Source organism: Haemaphysalis longicornis, unplaced genomic scaffold (genome assembly GCF_048455015.1).
Source record: "Haemaphysalis longicornis isolate Haplotype H1 unplaced genomic scaffold, Haemaphysalis longicornis Haplotype H1 scaffold_11, whole genome shotgun sequence".
In the NCBI taxonomy this organism is placed as follows: domain Eukaryota; kingdom Metazoa; phylum Arthropoda; class Arachnida; order Ixodida; family Ixodidae; genus Haemaphysalis; species Haemaphysalis longicornis.
Genome location: NW_027526214.1, coordinates 32,516,852 through 32,535,831, shown reverse-complemented (window position 1 = coordinate 32,535,831; position 18,980 = coordinate 32,516,852). Strand labels below are relative to the sequence as shown.

Below are 18,980 nucleotides of genomic sequence, written 5' to 3'. Positions count from 1 at the left end.
GGAGGTGGGGTGATAGTACAGATGCGTGACTGGCGTTTAGCTTCTGGCCTTCATCTAAAAAGCACCCACCCCAGCAGGGCTTTCATTGTCACCAGAATTCACTTGAAGCACAGAGCTTCACGGCAGGCACGGTCTGCTGGCGTGTCTGCATTCCATTGCGCATGAAGGCCCGACGAATGAGTGCGCCCCCTCGCATCAAAGAAAAGGAGGCACACACGTTTCCAATAATTTCTGGGGTGCTGTCCTCTGCCCTCCGTGAGACCTGAAAAAGATGTATACGGGGAAACTTGTGGACTGTAGCGTCGGTGCTTTACCTGCACGCGGAGACACCCCTCTCCCCGTTTTCTCAGGAAAGCGTTCTCGAGGAGAGAGAGGGAGAGAGAGAGAGAGATTTCGACGTCCGGTTGAGGGGAAGTCGACAATTTCGTTTCTCAATTGCAATGGACCTGTTTCCAGTACCGGTTTTTTAGCAGCCGCCACGGCGAACCTAAACTGGCACTAAGGCACGCCCCAAGAAATGTTTGGATTTCGGGGAACACGCGTGCACAAAATATGCTATTCTGGTCCTGCAATCCCTCCCGCACCCAACGACACCCGTGCCTTTCACATGAATGTCACAGTAGCAGGCGCAGGCTCGAGTGACTAATCTGCAATTCTTCACTTTTTTTTTTCATTTTCGTTTCTCCCTCACAGGTAGCAAAGTGCTCGCAGCCTGGTCAGCCTCAAACATTTTTGCCCCTTTCCTTTGAAAGCCTTTTGGTGTGCACGTACGAACTCTGCGAACTGCCCGAAAAGAGGAAATAAAAACGTGTAGCCCTGGCCCCTAGGAAACATAACCGCGCTCCCTGCAGCAAGCTGAGGGGGCGCCCTTTTGTTTATTTCGCCCGAGGCTACTGCCAAGAATGGCGGACCGGGGGCCCGTGCGTGTGCAGATCGCTACTGGAAAGCGGTTTGGCATCTGGAATCAGAAACAAACAAAAAAAAACATACGTCCCGAGTTACACAGACGTAAGAATTTCAACAGTGTATGTGTTAGATGTGTAGAAGTACGGATGGCCGAGGGGTAGGAAGTGACTACCGCGAACAGAAGTCATCAGGCCCGCGAAAAACATGAGAACATGCTTAGCCGTTTGGCCGTTTGCAAAGAACGAACGGAACTGTGTTTATTTTCACAAACCGGCCCCTCGCCGCTGTGCCAGGCTTGCACGGCTGAACACAAAACTATCAGCGCCGCGTGGGGGCACTGCACATGAGCTAACATGTGCAGTGTTTGCCATAGAGGTTCGCCATAGAGGTGACGAAGAGGCGACTGGAGTGGTGGTGGAGGAAAAGTAGGGAAGGGATGGGTACGAAGGCGGAGTAATCATGCGGAAGAGAATTTAGAACAGCGAGGGGAGAAAAAAGGGGGGTGGGGGCGATGAGTTTAAAACAGAAAAGAGGGAGAGATGGGAGGGAGGAAGCAAATCTATAGGTTAGCTGGGAGTAGGGCAAGTAAACGTAATAAAACCGGCAAGTCGGTTGCTGACAACCGACGCCCCGATTCAAAGGGAAAGCCACTAATCATCATCATCATCATGTTACAATGTTAGCTTGGGCTATCTCGCCTGCGTCCTTTTTTGCTGCTTCCATTGCCAGGGCGGTCTGCACGGCGTTGTCGAAGGTGATGTCCGATTTTTCTGTCTGCACAAGGCGTAAGTGGTCGCTGTATCGGTTTCCCAAAGGTGCCATCTTCAAAACAGACAATGTCTGATGACGGTGTGACGTCCACAACACTGGCTGGCACCCAAGGTGTATCCCTGCGGAAGTTTCACGCATACACGTCATCACCTGGCTGCAGTGATGGAGCCTGCCGGGACCCTCAGTCGGCGTACAACTTCTGCTTGAGTTGTTTTAGAAGTACAGATGCCTGCAGGCGTGGCCTGAGGACATTCAACGGAGTCTTGAACATTCTTCCCGTCAAAAGCTCACACGGTGGCCGACCTGTGACTTCATGTTGTGTGGTCCTGTAATGGAATAGGAACCCCGAGATCTGCGTTTGGAAGTTCCCAGAACCAGACTTCTTGAGTTTGTTCTTTAAAGTTTGCAGAACTCGTTCAGCTGCACCGTTTGAGGCAGGGTGATACGGAGGTACGAGCATGCGGCGTATTCCATTTCGAGTTAAGAACTCAAGGTACTGGGCACTGGCGAAGGCAGGACCATTGTCGGAAACTATGACGTCAGGCAGGCCATGCTGAGCGAATGCAATTCTCAAGGCATAAATGGTAGCTTCTGCAGATGTGGAAGACACAGGAAAGACTTCTATCCACTTTGAAAACGCATCCAAGTGTTACAATGTTAGCTCACGTGCAGCGCCCGCACGCGGCGCTGCACATGATATCGGCAGGACAACGCGGTCCCTTGAATGAGCCATCCAGAAATTCTGCTTACCGCGCTTAAGAATCCTTAATTTTGAATCCGATAAAGCGTTTTTTGCGCTGTAGCAGGCGTCTGAAAGATTTTAAATCTGCACCGAATGTATTTAGGCTACAAGGCCTGACGCTGCATTACCCCTAATTCCCCAAAAATTTTATATTGGCCTTAATATCCCCCTATACGACTACAGTTCAGTGAAACGAAACTGTTTTGATATGCTCCAGTGTTCCGCAAGTTTCCACTCCAACGAAGACCAACCATTACAACCAAATATTTTTGTTTGCTAATAACTGAAGTGAAGGCAAAACAAAACAGCCACGCTTCAGTTTTCACGATGTCAAAGAACATCTTATTACGTCAGAGGAGTTAAAATAATTGTACGCGTTGCCCTAACTTAAAAAAAGAGAAGAGACATTCAGGTGGCGTTCTAAATGATGTTGCCAAAATCTTTGAATGTCTCTGTTAAGTTCGGGCCCCTCACTTAATAATTAAAACCGCCCCGCAGTTAGTGATCTTTCGCTGAGATTAGCAATTCTTTACCTGTATTGTGTTTGTTCCCCGCCGGCCGAGCTGAGTTAGGCGCGAGGAGAGTAAGGAGAAACCGCGGAGGCTTTTGTTATTTGCCGCGCTTTTGTGTCCACCCGGCGAGCGGGTCCGGAGACGACTCATACAAACGCGTCGGTAACTCCATAATGGCTGAAAGCGATGTAAGCTTTCGAATAAGGATTACCGCCACGAGAATCCATGAAGCGGACAGGAGCTGAAGGTCGGTCAAGGGGTCAAACATTGGGTCAGACTTGGGGAGAAGTCACCAGACGTTCAGTCTGGGACAGTTGCACTGCTCAGAGTTACTGGGCGAATTTTCAGTTCGTCACACGTCTGAGCCTGGCGACTTGGCGGCTGTATCCGTCAATAGGGAGGACGACCAGGCTTTGTTAGGCGCTCGACGTGTTAACAAAGGAAAGGAATCCTGGCGGCGCGGTGCACAAACATAGGCGCGTGCACGGTATGACAATACTTTGAGATGTGTCGGCCGAGAGCCGATTACCGGAGTTGGGTCTGCTTTTAGTTGGTTGGTTTTCATTTATGTTATATTTGTGTTTTGCGGAATACCTTTGGGTTTCTGTATGAGAGGGAGAGAGGTGGGTCACGTGACTATTTTGAATCCACCTAGCTTTGTTTGTCCTGATGGCCAAGCAGTGGCCGAGTATGAGCTAATCAATGAGCCACCCTCAACGTGCCTTTTGTGGGCGGGGTTTTGTTGGTAAAACCGAGAGTTTGGTGCTTTCAGGGGATTGAACGAGAGGAGAGACTGAAGGTGGAGAGCGGCGAGCCCCGCTCGACGAGGGCTTTGCCCGCCCTCTTGTTTACGATCACGAGCCATGAGTTGTAAATACGTAATGTAAATAAAGTGTTTACTTGGAGTAGACCGTCGTCGGCTATGTGCCGTCAGCTAACGAGCCAGCGAGTCATCGAGTCATCGCTTCGATCATCGACGTCGGCGACCGATCCACACGTTCGTATTTTAACTATCTCTAAATGAATATTTTTACAAAGGTCGATCTTGTTTCCTTTCCCATAACCGCAGCCTATCAGAAGAATATTTTTTTTCTGCTATTTCACACCATCCGCTAACGCGGGATTTTCTAATGACCTACTCGACGCACTGTATGTATTTTATTACAAAATTTCCTAATCGTGCCATGTTTGTTTTTTCCAAGTTTAATGTCCCCCACATTACCTGGAAATCCTCTAGGACTGTGACAACTCTATCGGAATCCTCTACTTTCCGATCATTAGGCACTTTTAGCATATCGTTACCCTGTTTGCTTTACCGTTTACCGTGTTACCGGAAGCCGCTGGCGACGGTGAAGCCTCTGCCGGTAAGTTACCGTTCGCGGTAACTCTCGCGCTGCGCAGTCGACTCCCGCAAACACGGTAACGTAAAAACGGTAACGCTATGCTAAAACTCTCTATTATGCCACTGCTTTTACTTAAGACAAGCGACTACCCAGCTAAACAGGAAAACATCTTCATCTGTATGCTCCACCTAATACTAAGTGTCCCAGACATTGTTTCAAATATTAGCCACATGCCTCACTTTAGCGATCTCTGTGTTGTTTGTATTGCACTTGTCCCGCTGAATGTGCCATCTCATCATTCTTCCAACAAACCAAAAACAATTTGCGACTATGGAAAAGCCACTTTTGCTGCTCAACCCGATTCATAAATAAATGTATGAAAATTTTGGAAAATTGTTTGGTTGACAAAAACTGGTACAGGTTTAAAGCAGTTCTTGTATATTCCAGAAAAAATCATTTTAATGAACCGTAGTTCGAATTGGTTTAATGCAATAATTAGCGCTCTAAAAACCAAAACAAACGGCTTTTCTGTAAGGGTAAATATTCAGGTAATCTACAAGCCAGTATCCTTCAGAGAAAAAAAAAACGAGTATTCATGAAGAAAAAAAAACATTAAAAGAAGCAAATCATGCTTACTTTAGCATCAGTCTTCCTTCATTATTGCCAAAATACCCCCATAAGCTCTGCATCGTGGTTAACTGTATCGAATGCTCGTATTATGTATTGTGTATTCCAAAGCCCTCGCTTTAAATAAAACATGCAAAGTTTTTGTTCATTTCTATGCAAAAATAGATTCGTCTTTTGTTGTTATTTCAACACTTTTTATTTTAACAAAACAAAATAAGTGGGTAAACCTAATTTAGAAAATAAAGGAAATAAAATAAAATAAATGAACTAAAGGAAATATAATAAATAAAATAAAGGGAATTATTGTAATATCAAATAAAATAGTGGCAATTGTGCTGATTTGTTCTGATTATTGCTGACATTTTGTATGAGAGGGGGTGACAAATTTGCTGGGGCCCCGGGTGCAAGGTTAGCCAGGAACGCCACTGTATGCGCAGAGTATCAATACCCTTGGATTAGTGGGAGAATGGGAATTGAAAATCCCTTGTTAAATTCACTTGTTGAGTTCGCCATTTCGATTTGGCATTACCTTCAAGTGCCCGACTAATGTGAAATTTTTAGGACGTCATTGAATCACCCGTGAGTGTGCTCTCGGGAACTATATGGAATCCTTATTTGCCATGCCCAGTCTATAAGAGATGTTAATTGCCTAAAAAGGAGTTCAAGCTGCCACGTCCAAAAACGCACGTTGTACGTGGAAACAATTAGAAATGTACACAACTGTCGGGTTATTTGTACAAGATTTACGAGTCGGCAACAAGCCCCAGGGAGCACAAAAGTTTGCCTTAAATCAGGGTGTCAAACCGGAACTGGCAAAGGCTACAAACCGGAACCGAAGCGCTATTTTTACCGGAACTTAACCCGAACCTCAACGGTTATTTTTTTATATCGCTGAACCCGAACCGGAGCTGAACCGAAAAAGAAACAACAAATACCAGAGCACGATGGTTCGGCACTCCGCGGTGGATAGTGCGCGGTCAACTCCATTCGGGGCTTTCTTCTTTCATGCACCATCCAATTCGGAAGTTCTCATGCACTTTCCCTCTCAGATCAGTCAGAACGCTATCAACGCTTTCTTTGTCATCACAACATGAGGAAAGGTATACGCACCAAAGATGCAATAATGTAAAGGTATGCGACTACTGGTCACGCGAGCAGAGGGCAAGGCTCAGTAAAGGAAATGTCCCAGTCTCGGCTGGTGATAAGAAACATCCACTTTGCCCTTCCCATGCTGCGTCTGTGCAATAAAAAAAAAATCCTCCGTCGCATGCGACCGCGCGAGGGACACGAGTAAATGCAGACCATTAGGGGTGGTCACGTGGCGTAGGTTGTGGTAGTTGGCGGTGGTAGTTGTAGTTGTTGTTGTTGTAGGGTTTGGGTGGTTGGGTTGGGAGACGAGAGAGAGAGAGAGAGAGACGAGAGAGAGAGAGACGAGAGAGAGAGAGAGAGAGAGAGAGAGACGTAAGTACGTAACGTGTTATTTATTGCCATCGTTTGCACCCCACCCTCTCTGCGGGGCAATCGGTTGGATCTTTACTATTCTTCTTTTCGTTCTTTTCTTTTCTTTCTTGTTATCCCTCTCGGGAGGGCAGTGCGCCATCGTCGAAGTTCATAAGCGATGGAAGCAACACCTTCAACCAGTACCGCGACGCGAGCCAACGTCAGCGTTGCAGTACCAGTTCAAGACATCGCGCCATCCTCTTCATCGGCGGCGGCAGAAGACAAGGCGGCGAGACGGCGCGTTGCCGACGCCGAACTTCGTGCACGAGAAGCCGCGGCCAAACGTCAACGTCGGGCCGCGGATCCATCGCTCGGGCAACGAGTATATTCGTAGCACGCGCAGTAGAGGGAGAGGAGGTAGCACCTGCTGCTGCAACGCCTCTTTCAGCGCCGGAGCACGCGCATGCGCGCCCGCACCTGTTGTTGAGAGCGAGGAGGAGTGGGGGAGAGGAGTGGGGGCTTGAACTTGGCATGACAATTGGATTCTTAAGCGGTTTTGGGGACTTGCTTTCTTCACTATGCATTAACACGTTTACGAGCTACAAGGAAGCCGAAATCCTCCCGTTTCTGTAGTAGCCGTGTTCGGTGAAACAACAGGCAATGCGTGATCGCACCTGACGTTGCTCATGCCGCAGTCGAAGGACGTATGACTGAGCGGGTAATATGCCGCCGCGAACTTTGTAGCCGACGAAAAGAAGAAACAAAACATACTGCGACGAAGACAAGATACGACAGATACGGGCGCTTGTATGCGTCCTCTCTTGTCATCGTGCACGACTGTTTAACGCCACGTTTTCTTTTTTTTTTGTTAAACTAGCTGGCGGTCGGTGCACGGGTTCACCACGAAGGCAACGTTTTCATAGACACGCTCAAAAAACTTTCGAAACTCTTCAAACAACTTATAATTTGAAATATAGGTAAAATTAATAAAATCACAGTCTCTAATGAGTTACCCCCCAAATATTAACATTGTTCGTAACTAAAACCTTAACCTGCGGAATAGCAGGCACAACCGTTCCGGCAAAAAAAAAACGCTTTACTTCCTTTTTCCTTAGTTTTAAAACAGTGTGTTTTTATTTTCCACTTACATAATTGCACACTATTCTTCGCGTTTTTGTAGCACTTTGTTTAAATTTGCGGTCAATAAAACGTTTCAATCCAAGCCAATGATGAAACTAAGGCGCGGGCGATGTGTAATGGCGGTCCATGACGACACAAACGGCCCTGATGTGAGCCGCATAGACGCTAGCGCCAGATTCCTCTCTAGTGTATACTGTAAGAAACTCTATGGTTTAGTCGGATGAACGTACGGCGTCCAGCCGCGGCAGATTTTCCGCCACGCGAACTTCGTCAGGAAAGATAGCTCCATATATTCTGGCCTCTTCTTGGGCTGCCTGCGGAGTGCGGGCCCTTGCTTGATCGTACGCTCAAGATGACCGGAAAGGATAGCAGCGCAGGAATCACTTGTCCAAATGAGGCTGCCTTGCAGTACATCATTCCGCAGCCCCGTCCACAGAAGTTTTTCCACGGGGATTTTTTTCAAGACGCGAAGGACTGACACGACCAGTTTGAGCATGTCACCAACTTCAATGGCTAGAATGAACAGTGCAAAGTGCATAACGTCTACTTCGCTTTGGTGGAATCGGATAGAACCTGGTTCGAGAACCCGGAAGCCACGATGTCTTCTCGACAGGAGTTTTGATGGCAGGTACTCCCAATATATCTTGACGTCGATCGCAAGGAAAGCGCGAAGGCTGCGCTACAGGCGAGAATTCAATACCCCAGTGGGAGCACCGCTATGTACGTCAAATGTATGGCCCACGTATTCTACGCCACGCAAGGGCACCTTGTGTATTCGATGTTATGGTAGTGGCGACACCGCGGACCCCGAGCCACCATTCTCACGCTGTATTCTACCGTAATTAGGAGTTTTAAGGGGGGGTAGAAACCACAAACGGTGGCCGTCAGGGCCGTGGTCAAGCTCCGGCGGATTGGTTCCTTCTCTGTTTACCAGGCAGGGTGTTCCGGGACCTCTCTCGACATGACGGTAAACCGAGCGAAGGAATTACCCCCATTCCCCGATTTTTTTCCTATGCCCTATGAATAGATCAAAACCCTCCCGAAAACCTGATTGGTCATTGAGCAGTGGCCACAGCGATGTGCTGTAGCCACCACTTTCAACTTTCACTGTCCTGAAACCTGACGGCTACCCTCGATTTTTGATTATCGAATATGTTGGCGAAGACAAGCCTGTTGCATCAATGTCCGTGTTTCTAATTTTTAAGTTCATAGAACTGAATAATCAGAGAGCCCTACAAAGCCAAAAAGCAAAGAACTGGAGAACTGCTGGTGGAAGACACCATCTAGTGCAAAACCACAACCTCCTGAATTTGATCCGAATTGCCGGTCTGGACATCGAAGTCACGCCCCACCGCAGCCTCAACAGCTCGCAGGGCATGATCTTGGACCCAGATCTGTCAAATGAGGCAGAAGCCGATCTTCTAGAATGCCTGCGAAATCAGGATGTGACAGCAGTCAGGCGGATAACCATAAGACGAAATGATAACGAAATACCTAGAAAACACATCATCCTGACCTTCGACTGATCAACTCTTCCGGACCACGTTAATTCAAGCTTAATCCGGTACTCCGTCAGAGCGTGCATCTCGAGCCCTCGGGGCTGTTTCAAATTCCAGCGGTTCGGAAACGGTACCAACTCGTGTCGGGGCCAACCAACCTGCGACAAATGAGTTCAACATGACCATCTCACTGATAACTGCACTTCGAATCATTTCACCTGCATCAACTGCCAAGGGCTTCATGCCACGTATTCGCAAACCTGCGAGAGGTTTTAACTAGAAAATAAAATCCTAAACATCAATGTCACGGAAAACATCAGCTCCCCAGAGGCGCGGAAGACGTTCGCCTCTTTACATCTGTGGAGGTATGCCGACGAAGCTCGCTGGGGGGACAGAGTGGCGCCTAGTCTTGGCGGATTCCCAGGTCAGTGGGACTGACCTGGTCACACGCTCTCACCTCGCTGCGTTGTCTCTGGCAGCCAACATGGTGCCTTGAGTGGTTGTGGTGGCCACAAACGCCGTTGGAAGCGATTTACTATCAAGAAATTTAATTTCGCAAAAGTCCATCATGTATAATTTTTTATAAAGGAACACTGAAAATCTCACTTCTGCATTAATTTGTTGCCTTATATTTGCGTAATGTCTTGTTCTTCTTCAACATTACACCGGACTTAGACGGGTCGATTTAGCTGTGACTATACAAGACTATTGCGCAGGCATTGTTTTACTTTGGCCGGGTGGCTGAATCGAGTCACAGACAGACGGACAGACAGACATACAGACAGACCAAAATTTCTGGGTTTAAGTAGCCGAAGAAAGACTATCATCTTTAATATGACTGTGACTCAACTCCTGGCGAGGACATCATGAAGAAACACAGGGCGAAAGCCAAAAGGAAGGCGAAGTTCTGAAAAAAGATAGGGTCGAAAATTAGAAAAAGGTTTAAATTCAGACACCGGCTACATACGAGCGACTGCCTCTTCGCCCAGGATAAGGCTACGCAACGTTAACATTCGTTGAAAGTAGCTGCAAGACTATTTAATCTCGCTTACAGGACCTCTTGTGTAGCGGGAGATAGTCGGAACGCTCGATGACGACGAGGATGAAGAAAGCAGCGACCACAACAGACGCATAGGCGATAAAGAAGAAGACGACCAGGCGAGGCGATGAAATGGCTGATTAGCACCCTGTTCTCTGTACATATTGTAAATATATCTGCTTTCTATCGACGACGGCCTTCTCCCTTCCCTACGTGGACGTTCTTCCACACGCCGAACCGGCAGCGGCGTCGGCGGTGGCTAGCCAACCCGGCTGCCGGTGGAACTTGGTCCGGCAAGTCACGTGATGCATTGCCAAGGATACGCGGCAGCTGCGGTCAAATCTAGGTCAAATTTCCGGCAACAGCAAAGGGCCTAGGCGACATTAATAAAGGTTTGTTGAACATCTTTGAAATGTTGGCGCGAGAGTGTGTCATGGAAGCACGTTTAATAAAAAACACAACTCTGTCATCAATACCTGGACAAAAAGAAACTTTAGGGCTTTTAGCAGAGTGGCTTACACAGGCTATACCGGTTGTAAACAAATTTATCCTACCAAAGTGCAGTTAGGAATTATTAGTTTGAATTTACACGTAGCTTAGTGAATATCAGCTGGAATATGAGCGTAGAATACAGCAATAAGGAATCCAAACACCTGGTAACATCTGTATTTTGTTCACGGACGGAACGATCCCTATAATGTGGCGTCTAGATCACAGCCCACTGGTAGCGCCAAAAACCTCTTCCCAATTTCTTGCTGCTGTGAAGTCCTCCTAATTGAAATGTACTTTAGGGCCATCTATCCGCGGTGGCGCTGGGAATCCCTGCTTATTATCAATATTAAGACCTGGGTTAATTCTTTTTGGTTAAGTCCGTGCGAAGAGTGATGGAGATATTCCCTGAGCGACTTTTTACGCGCTTCTGAGTAGTTAGCGCGTTCGGGTAACATGTCTGCGCAGCGAAATACGACAACGACACATCATTTTTAAACACAGCTGAGTGAGGTAATGAGAGTTATTTTATTGGCGTGGAATGCATGCAGAAAACCACGCGAGTGCGCCGTCATACCCGTGGCCAAACGTCAGTTGTTAGGCCAAGCGCCAGTTGTTAAGGCGGCGTTGTGCGCACGGCCCCCAGATCAAGCACCCCTCTTCTCCTCCGTGCCTTCATGGCGATCAGGCAGGTCGCGGACCGCGACGTGACCTTGTGTTTCCGTGCAAGGCGTGTGCGGGTGATTCGATAGTCAGCTGTACTGCGATAGCGTTGGTTACGCGAAACGTCATGGTTCCGCTGATGGGTATGGCAACCTTATCTAGGGAGCCTACATAAGCCGCGCCTTCGTCGTTTAGGGTGGTGCCACTCTTTGACACAGCTCGTGCCGCCTCCCGCCGTCGGGCAGCGTTGCCAGCACACGTTGCCATAGCAACGGGGCCGATACGGCGCCATGTTGGTCCCCAGTCGGCTCACTGCCGCCGTGCGCGTAAGGCTGCGTCTTTGCCGCCCGTGACTCGCGGTGACTTTTGTTGACAACGGGAAGCTTTTCGTAACCATGCCAGCTCGGTGAACGTGTGGGGAGTTGTGTGAGCACCAAAAATGCCCGGCTGTTGCGTTCCGCAATGTACGAACCATTGCAGAAAAGGCACACGGATGTTCCGCTTCCCGGCCAGCCCGAACCGAAGAAAGCGCTGGCTCGTACAAGTGAAAAGGGACCGCTGGGAGCCCACTGCTGCTTCTCGTGTTTGCGCTGTGAGTATTGCACCTCGCTTCATGTTTTTCGCACGCGTACTTGCAGCTATATTCTATTATGTAAGTGCTATGCACCTGCAACGCTTTCACCGAGCGCCGTCGTGTCCTCAACGTCTCCTCCGTCGCCGCAGCGCCGGTAGCGGAGGCCATGGCTGTTTTGATGGCTTCCAGCGACGGCTGCGCGTAGCCGAGCGGCAATTTAGCGTGCGAATGCAGCGTGCGCGCAAGTGGATGCTTTGCGTGGTTCGATTATGCCGGATTACGCATGCATGAAACGTGAATGTTCAAAACTAAGCCTGGTTATAAAACATCCCCGGAATCGGAAGGCCCGGACCGTTCACGCTTGCTACAAAAAAAAAAAAAACGCGATTCTCGTCACTGCGACAAAAATTGGTCGAGACCAAGCGACAAAGGCGGTCACTGAGCGACTGCCAAATCTTCGAATGCGCTGCAATTCAGAGTTCGGCAATCGATTTTGAAGCTGCCGTGGGCTGGATATTCATCGGGTCGCCGAAAAAATTGGCTGGCGCCCCCGTAGGCTTTGTGAAATCTCCCCCTCTACCGTAGACTCGCCTCGTAGGTGTAATGAAGTCCCCCCTACCGTAGACGGGCAATTGTTCCCTGCGTTGCTTGTGCTGATATTCCGTGCGGGGGTGGAATATATGATTGATTCTTTCATGCAACACTGCCAAACGGCGTATGAGGGGTCACTAAAGTCTGCAAAGATTTCTGTGGCGAGCCGCCCCATAAAAATTCCCGTACTGCAATTGGAGGGCATAATCAATTTCCATTCCAAAAGATAAAAAACGCGCGAAAGCGATCATTCTGCCTCGCGAGCGAGTAATTCAAATGCATTATGTGATTTTCAATTATTGTTTACATTGACTTTTTTTGTTCTAGGCACATTTTGAAGATTCAAGTTTTGAGCAGCACCGACAAGATGGACTGAAAAAGCTGAGGCCGGATGCTGTCCCAACTCTCTTTCCCTATCGTGGTAAGAACATATCTGAACTCGTTATATAAAGCCGTAAAATGGACACAAATTTAATTTTCCTTTGAATTTGTGAATCTAGTTTGGGTCATTCAGAGAAAAGACAAACTCATCTAAATGCATTGCCTCAATTGCACTGCGGCATTTCGCTCTTATTTTTGTTTACTCAGAACATCTATAAGGAATAGTAATATGCTTTGTGTGGTGCAGACCATTCAAGAAAGTGCGTGATAACATTTTGCTTGTAATTTTTAGTCTGCAAAGCGAAAATAAGTATTGGAACTGTTTGCTGAGTGAGAATGCATAGGCAAGCATGTTATTGTAGTAATGTTTGTATGTTTAATTTTTTCCAGCTGCTCCAAAACACCGGAAGTCCCCGAAGAAGCGCACTTCTGCCATGAAACCTGCGAATTCGTCTAACACCAAGCGTGTTTGCACATCTGGAGACATTCCACAGCTGCCTATGGATCCTTGCGACATAACGAGTTTTGAGCACGGTGTTCAGTTGAGTGCTCATATTTCAGCAGCCGTTTTACAGCCAGATGCTCTTCCTCATGACACTGCTGAATTCGCGAGAGGTGATCCTCCAGAAGCCCACTTGCTGTCAAGTTTGCCCACCAACAAGGCAGCAAGCATCAGTACCAGCGATCCTGAGTCCAGGCTTGCTCACGCATTGGGAGATTTCTCATTTCCTCTACCGCCTACAAACAATCTAGAAAGTGATGCGGACAGTACTGCCGAGTGTAGGTGCGAGTGTACATCCGTGCGTGTGCCCCTGCCATTTGTTCCTCCAGCCAATGACGCAGACAGCACTGGTGAGTTTGGGTGTCATCATGAGTGGTACACTTTGATGTCATCACGACACCCCATCGTTGCTTTAAGTCATTTTGACCGCGCAAAGCACCAGGAAGCAGTTGGGACATTGCAGCTGGCATGTGCTACATTCACTCGGATGAACATGGGAGCAACTGCACACTGGAAGCCATCGCAGGCCGGTCTTTTGGTGTCTACAACTGTTGTGCTGCGCCTGTCAGAGGAGCTCCTGGCGAGGCGCGGATACTTGTACCTCCTCACTGCTAGGTTGATCCAAGATTGCCTAGAAAATATTTTTTCAGTTGTGAGGTTGAAGAAGCCAGTTCCAAGTGCGTATGATGTTAAATGTGCACTGAAGGCCATTTGTGTCAGCCAGTTTGTACACACCCCTAAGACTTCGAGCTACAACATTGACGACAGCAGTCATCTGGCTGACTTGCTTGACCCAAGCTTAAAAAAGCTAGAGGAAGACCCCATTCAGCAGGCTGAGGAGTTAGAGAACTTGTTTGTGATTGGACTGACGGAAGCAGAGTGCGACATCGTAGCGTACATCGGTGGTTTCCTTCTGAGGTCTGTTTTAAAATCTATAGGTAACTGCAAAAGCTGTAAAGTAGTACTGACTGACAGTGCTCCTGGGAAATACAGCAGCCTCATCCAGTTGAAGGAGTACGTGAAAAATGCTGGAAATCTGATCCAGCCATCATGTCTGTAATGACAATTTTGATGGATTGTGAAGAAAACTTCAAAACGTTTGCTGAAATGGGTGAAGTCATGAAGGTGAAAAAGCCATTTTCAAGCATTCTGAGTGCCCTGCAGAAGTCTGTAAAAATGCACTTGGGATGTTGCAGTTTGCACAAGCCTACTGTAGAGAAGCTGCTTCTCGAAAAATATGTCCGAACAAGACTAAAGGTTTACCTAAGGCAGCAGCATGAACACAGAGTAAATGGGGCAGCAAGCAAAACCTGTGCTGCGGCAAACTTGGAGTAGTTCAGCAGCCAGCTAGAACCGTAGAGCGTACGCAGCTGCGATAAATTTTTTTTTTATGTGAGGACACTTGAAGACTTGGGTGTGGTACGTTCAATCATAATTTAGGACTGCCTTTGTTAAGGACTCTATGCAACTTCATTGCCGTACAATGATGATAAAGGAAAATTGATGCCTTATTTGTATAATTTACATTATAGTGTGTTCAAAATAGCTGTAAAATATTTTACTGCTAACAGTTTCTTTTGCTGTTCCTCAGTACCAGCCCGAAAAAGGCATTCAAAACCAAGAACAGTGGTGTGCCTTCGTTCACATTGCACCTTTCTCTCGAGACGTTGCTCTCCATTGTGTCAGTTGCTCACGACGTGTTTTTGTTCTCGACTGATGTCATGTAATTTTCAGTGGGGTAATTTAAATTAACCCAGTGGGGCTTGGGGAATTTTCTTATTGATTTATTCCCCAATATTTTGGTTCATGTATGTATCCTTGCTCAAAGTACTACTTATGCAGACGTGTAAAATGCTTTCTCACTGTCATCAGTGAAGCAAACCGTATTCTTCTCTACTTGCTTTCTCCTTCATTAGTTATCTCTGCGTTTGTCTCATCAGCATTGTCCACCTGTGTAGCCCATCTGGGCTTTAATCTTGCTCGTTGCCTGTGTGTTCAGTTTTTTTCAACAGCTCCATTGGAAAAAAGTCGCGAATGAGTGGTAACTTTTACATGCATTAGTCTGCTACGTAAAGTGCTTCTTGAAATTCGATGCCTTTATTAGCTCGGACACATTTACTTTGTGTGTTTTGTTGTATTTCCCATGTACGCCTGTTGTTCGAGAAGGGGGCATCTGCATGTCACGCAAGCAGTGCAATAAAAGAATTTTACGTGAAGTTTGTCTTCCTTTATGCGTGTAATGAAAGTACGCTTCAAGGCATGATGACGTGTATGTTCAGCCATAGATGTAATATTTTGTGTTGCCACCTCAACAATATTCTTGTTAGTGTGTGTAAACGTATTAAATTACACATTGGGCACGTTAAGATGCCCAGTTTGGGCAGAACCATTCAAGCATAGGCTGGGGAGGTTCTATAGGCAACAGTGGTTTAGTCTGTGCGGGCCATTTTTATTGTATCGGAAACTTTACTACTACACCGATATTTTCTATGCTATAGCATTTGCGGGGTACCCTAATAACATGTAGTGCCTTGTATCTGCACAAAAATGCGTAATTTGAAAAGTCAACCTATTCAATTGAATAATAGTGCATAAAAAATAAAAGGGTAATAGTGCGAAAACAATTAAAAAATGATATAAAAGCCAAAAACTGAAAATGAAATTACCGTCTCTCTAATCGGGCGTCATCGTGCAATTACCTAAACAGAACCTTCCCGGGTTAAGAATGACGGCGAGGTAAGGCGACATAAATTCCCCGGCCATTTCCACTAACGTGAAACCTGGGGAAAAGCGAAGCGTGCGGTGTACAAGTGTATCCTCGGCGCTTTGGCGTTTTTGCCACGGAGGTGAAACCGTTGGGGGTAGAAGGATACAGCTTTGAAGCGCAGCGCGTTCTAGCGCGAGGCATTAGAAAACGAGTGACCTGGTGCGTTTTCCTAGTACGCTTTAGCGTAAGGCGTAAACAAGGGTCCCGGTGTTTTAGTGCCATGACTACATCGACGACGACATGAGACGGCCACAGCCCGAGCCATTAAGGGGCTTCGCCCCTAAAAGAGACGTGTTCCTTCAATGCCACCAAGGAAATGAAACGTTCGTGCAACAAGCGTCGGAAGAATGCTTGTGTATTAGCAGATAATTCTGAGATATATTTCGTGCTTGCCACCGAACTGACCTGCGAAAAATAATTGCACCGTAGCACGATTCTGCATGTGAAAAACAAGATAAACCGGCTATGCGCCACATCGAGCTCCACGCACGAAAAATCGCGTATTCGCGCGCTTCTACGTACAGCTAGGGCCTCGAAAGGAGGCATTGGCAAGCCTTTACCAAGGACGTGAATGCCGCATTAAACGAATGATCCCACGATCTCAACTGTTCCCAGCAGCAGGAAGTTTTTGGAAAGCTGCTTGGCGATAACCACTAACCACGCACTATCGTTTCGAAGCAGGTCGTTCTAGAGATAGCCTATTCCGCGCCTCCATAGGCGCGGCGCATGCCGGCTCCCTGGGTCGGGCGGGCACTGGGGACAATATGGCGGCCCGTCAAGTTTGGCGGCCGCCGCAGCCACCGTTAGGAAACCTTGGACTCTGCTGTCGCCACCCTAAACGACGAAGGCGCGGCTTATGTAGGCTCCCTAACCTTATCTGCAATTCAACCCCAGCCTTTGCGCACACTTACGAGCGAGTGCGAGTCGGTCGTGGCACAACGGTTGCAACGTGAGCGTAGTGGTCCGTTTCACAACAGGAACTGCATCAGTTCCAAACTGTTGCCCACTGAACGCAAAATAATACCTCGATGCCAAGTACTGCCGCGTGCAGCGCAGTACGATCTGCATATCTCTAGACGCGTATGAAGTCGCCGCCGCAGATTAGCTGATTGCCAGCCGCCGCGCTCGAATGTGGGAGCGAGTTGTTTTGCTGAGTGTGATATTTAGCGCATGACAAAGCCAGCGCTAAATCGGCGTACGCGTGTAACATTTCTCCAAAGAAATTAGAGAGTTTTAGCTGACCGTTTTCCACGCTCCGCTCCGGTATCGGCGGCCCGCTCAACGCAACCGGAGCCAATGCCGTTCGCGGCCAAGCGCGCCACGCATGCGCAATGGCGCTTCCGCTTGCTATCGGAGCGGAGCGGACCGTGAAAGACGGTCAGCTAAAACTCCCTATTATTCGGTCTTTGTACTCAACCACGTATTAAAGGGAACTAATTGGACGTAAAGTCGTGGATACAGTGCGGGTGCACTTGCGTTGACATCCGCGGCGGCAGCCACCTGCAGCGTCGGACTTGCGCGCGCCGTTCGCAGCCGCGGTTTTATCCCCCGGTGATGCGGAGTGCTCGAGGGCAGGTAGAGCGGCACCACACAATGTGAGTCGATTAATAATATATCTGTTAACGCCACTGCCGATAATCGGGTTGAAATGCAGCAGACGATGGATGCTGGTGTGTTTTTTTTTCTGCGAGATCCGGGCGCACAGCGCACGCGCTGGCACAGTGGCCACCGGCATGACGGTTCTCAGTGTTGCCAAGTGGAGCAATCAGTTTTAAAGGACTCCTAAATGAATACCACCAATACTCCAAGTGAACGCCCACACGGCAGCCGAATAACCTAAAACGTTCGGTACATTTACCTCAAAAATGTGGTTTCACCAATTAACCTAGTATCCTCTAAGATACAAAGTATGGTATTTTATGGCTGACTGCTGACAGGCGCAAACGAAGGAAAACGAGCAGAAAATACCGAGTCTTGTATCATTCCTCAAAAACGGACGTTTTCTCTGCACTCAAGCGACAGATTTGCGGTAGCAGTGGTCGTGACCCGTGTGTTTGTGTACCTCAAACGGGTGAACTGTTAGCAACAGTAAGCTTTTATGAACCCGGCATGTTCCCTATATTTTTCCAGTGCGATATTTCTCGCGCAGCGTAAAGGCCCGTTCACACTAGCGACGAAGGCGAGCAAAAGCGACGAAAGCGACGGAAATTTCTGTCGCTTTCGCCGCCTTTCATCGCTTTCATCGCGCGACGAAAGCGATCGGTCTCGACCAAATTTTGTCGCCTCCGTCGCGCCGTCGCTTTTGAAGCAGAAGCAGGAGGCGAGACTTCCTGACGTCATATCCTGCCAAAGCACCCGGATGCTGTGTTTCCACAAGTGGTGAAGCTCCCGTGAAGTCTCGCTCCGAGCGCGAGACATAACAAGAAAAGCAAAAAGTAGTCGTCGCCCGTCGCTCGATGTCGCGTGCAAGTGTGAACAGCATCGGTGGCGATCGCTTTCGCTTTCGTCGCTTTGTCGCGTCGCTTCGTCGCAAGTGTGAACGGGCCTTAAGTCGCGCAGAAGTGCAACGTCCGGCAGAGACTACAGGTCTATGGGTGCCGAAAACTTTGTCGATTAGGTAACAGAGAATAGACAGCCTATTTTATTGACATTGATCCCAATGGGAGAGTGAAGAATAGATTTCACCATATTCGGCACGGATACAAATATTCCTTAATTCATTTGCCCCAGCACATCCCTAAACCGTTTAGTCATTTAGGGTAATATTGTTTGTTTCTTTTGTTGCACTCTGGTTTGTGTTCGGTGCCGAGAGACAACAACGTTTCGGGATTGCACTAAGTGCACGCAAAATTAGCATGTTAGTCCCATTTTGAGTTTTGGTTTAAACGAAAATCCAACTCGAGCCGAACCTGCTTGTACACGCCATATTCGATACGTTGCAGCGGACTTTATTTATTATTTCCTGAACTACAATGAAAAAAGGAAAATTCTCTT

The 18,980-nt window shown here is 47.9% G+C and overlaps 1 pseudogene; it reads left to right on the top strand.

Annotated features, from left to right (window-relative positions):
• The first annotated feature begins 13,589 nt into the window (after positions 1-13,589).
• LOC144160938 (uncharacterized) lies at positions 13,590-15,435 on the top strand (annotated as a pseudogene).
• Positions 15,436-18,980: the final 3,545 nt, after the last annotated feature.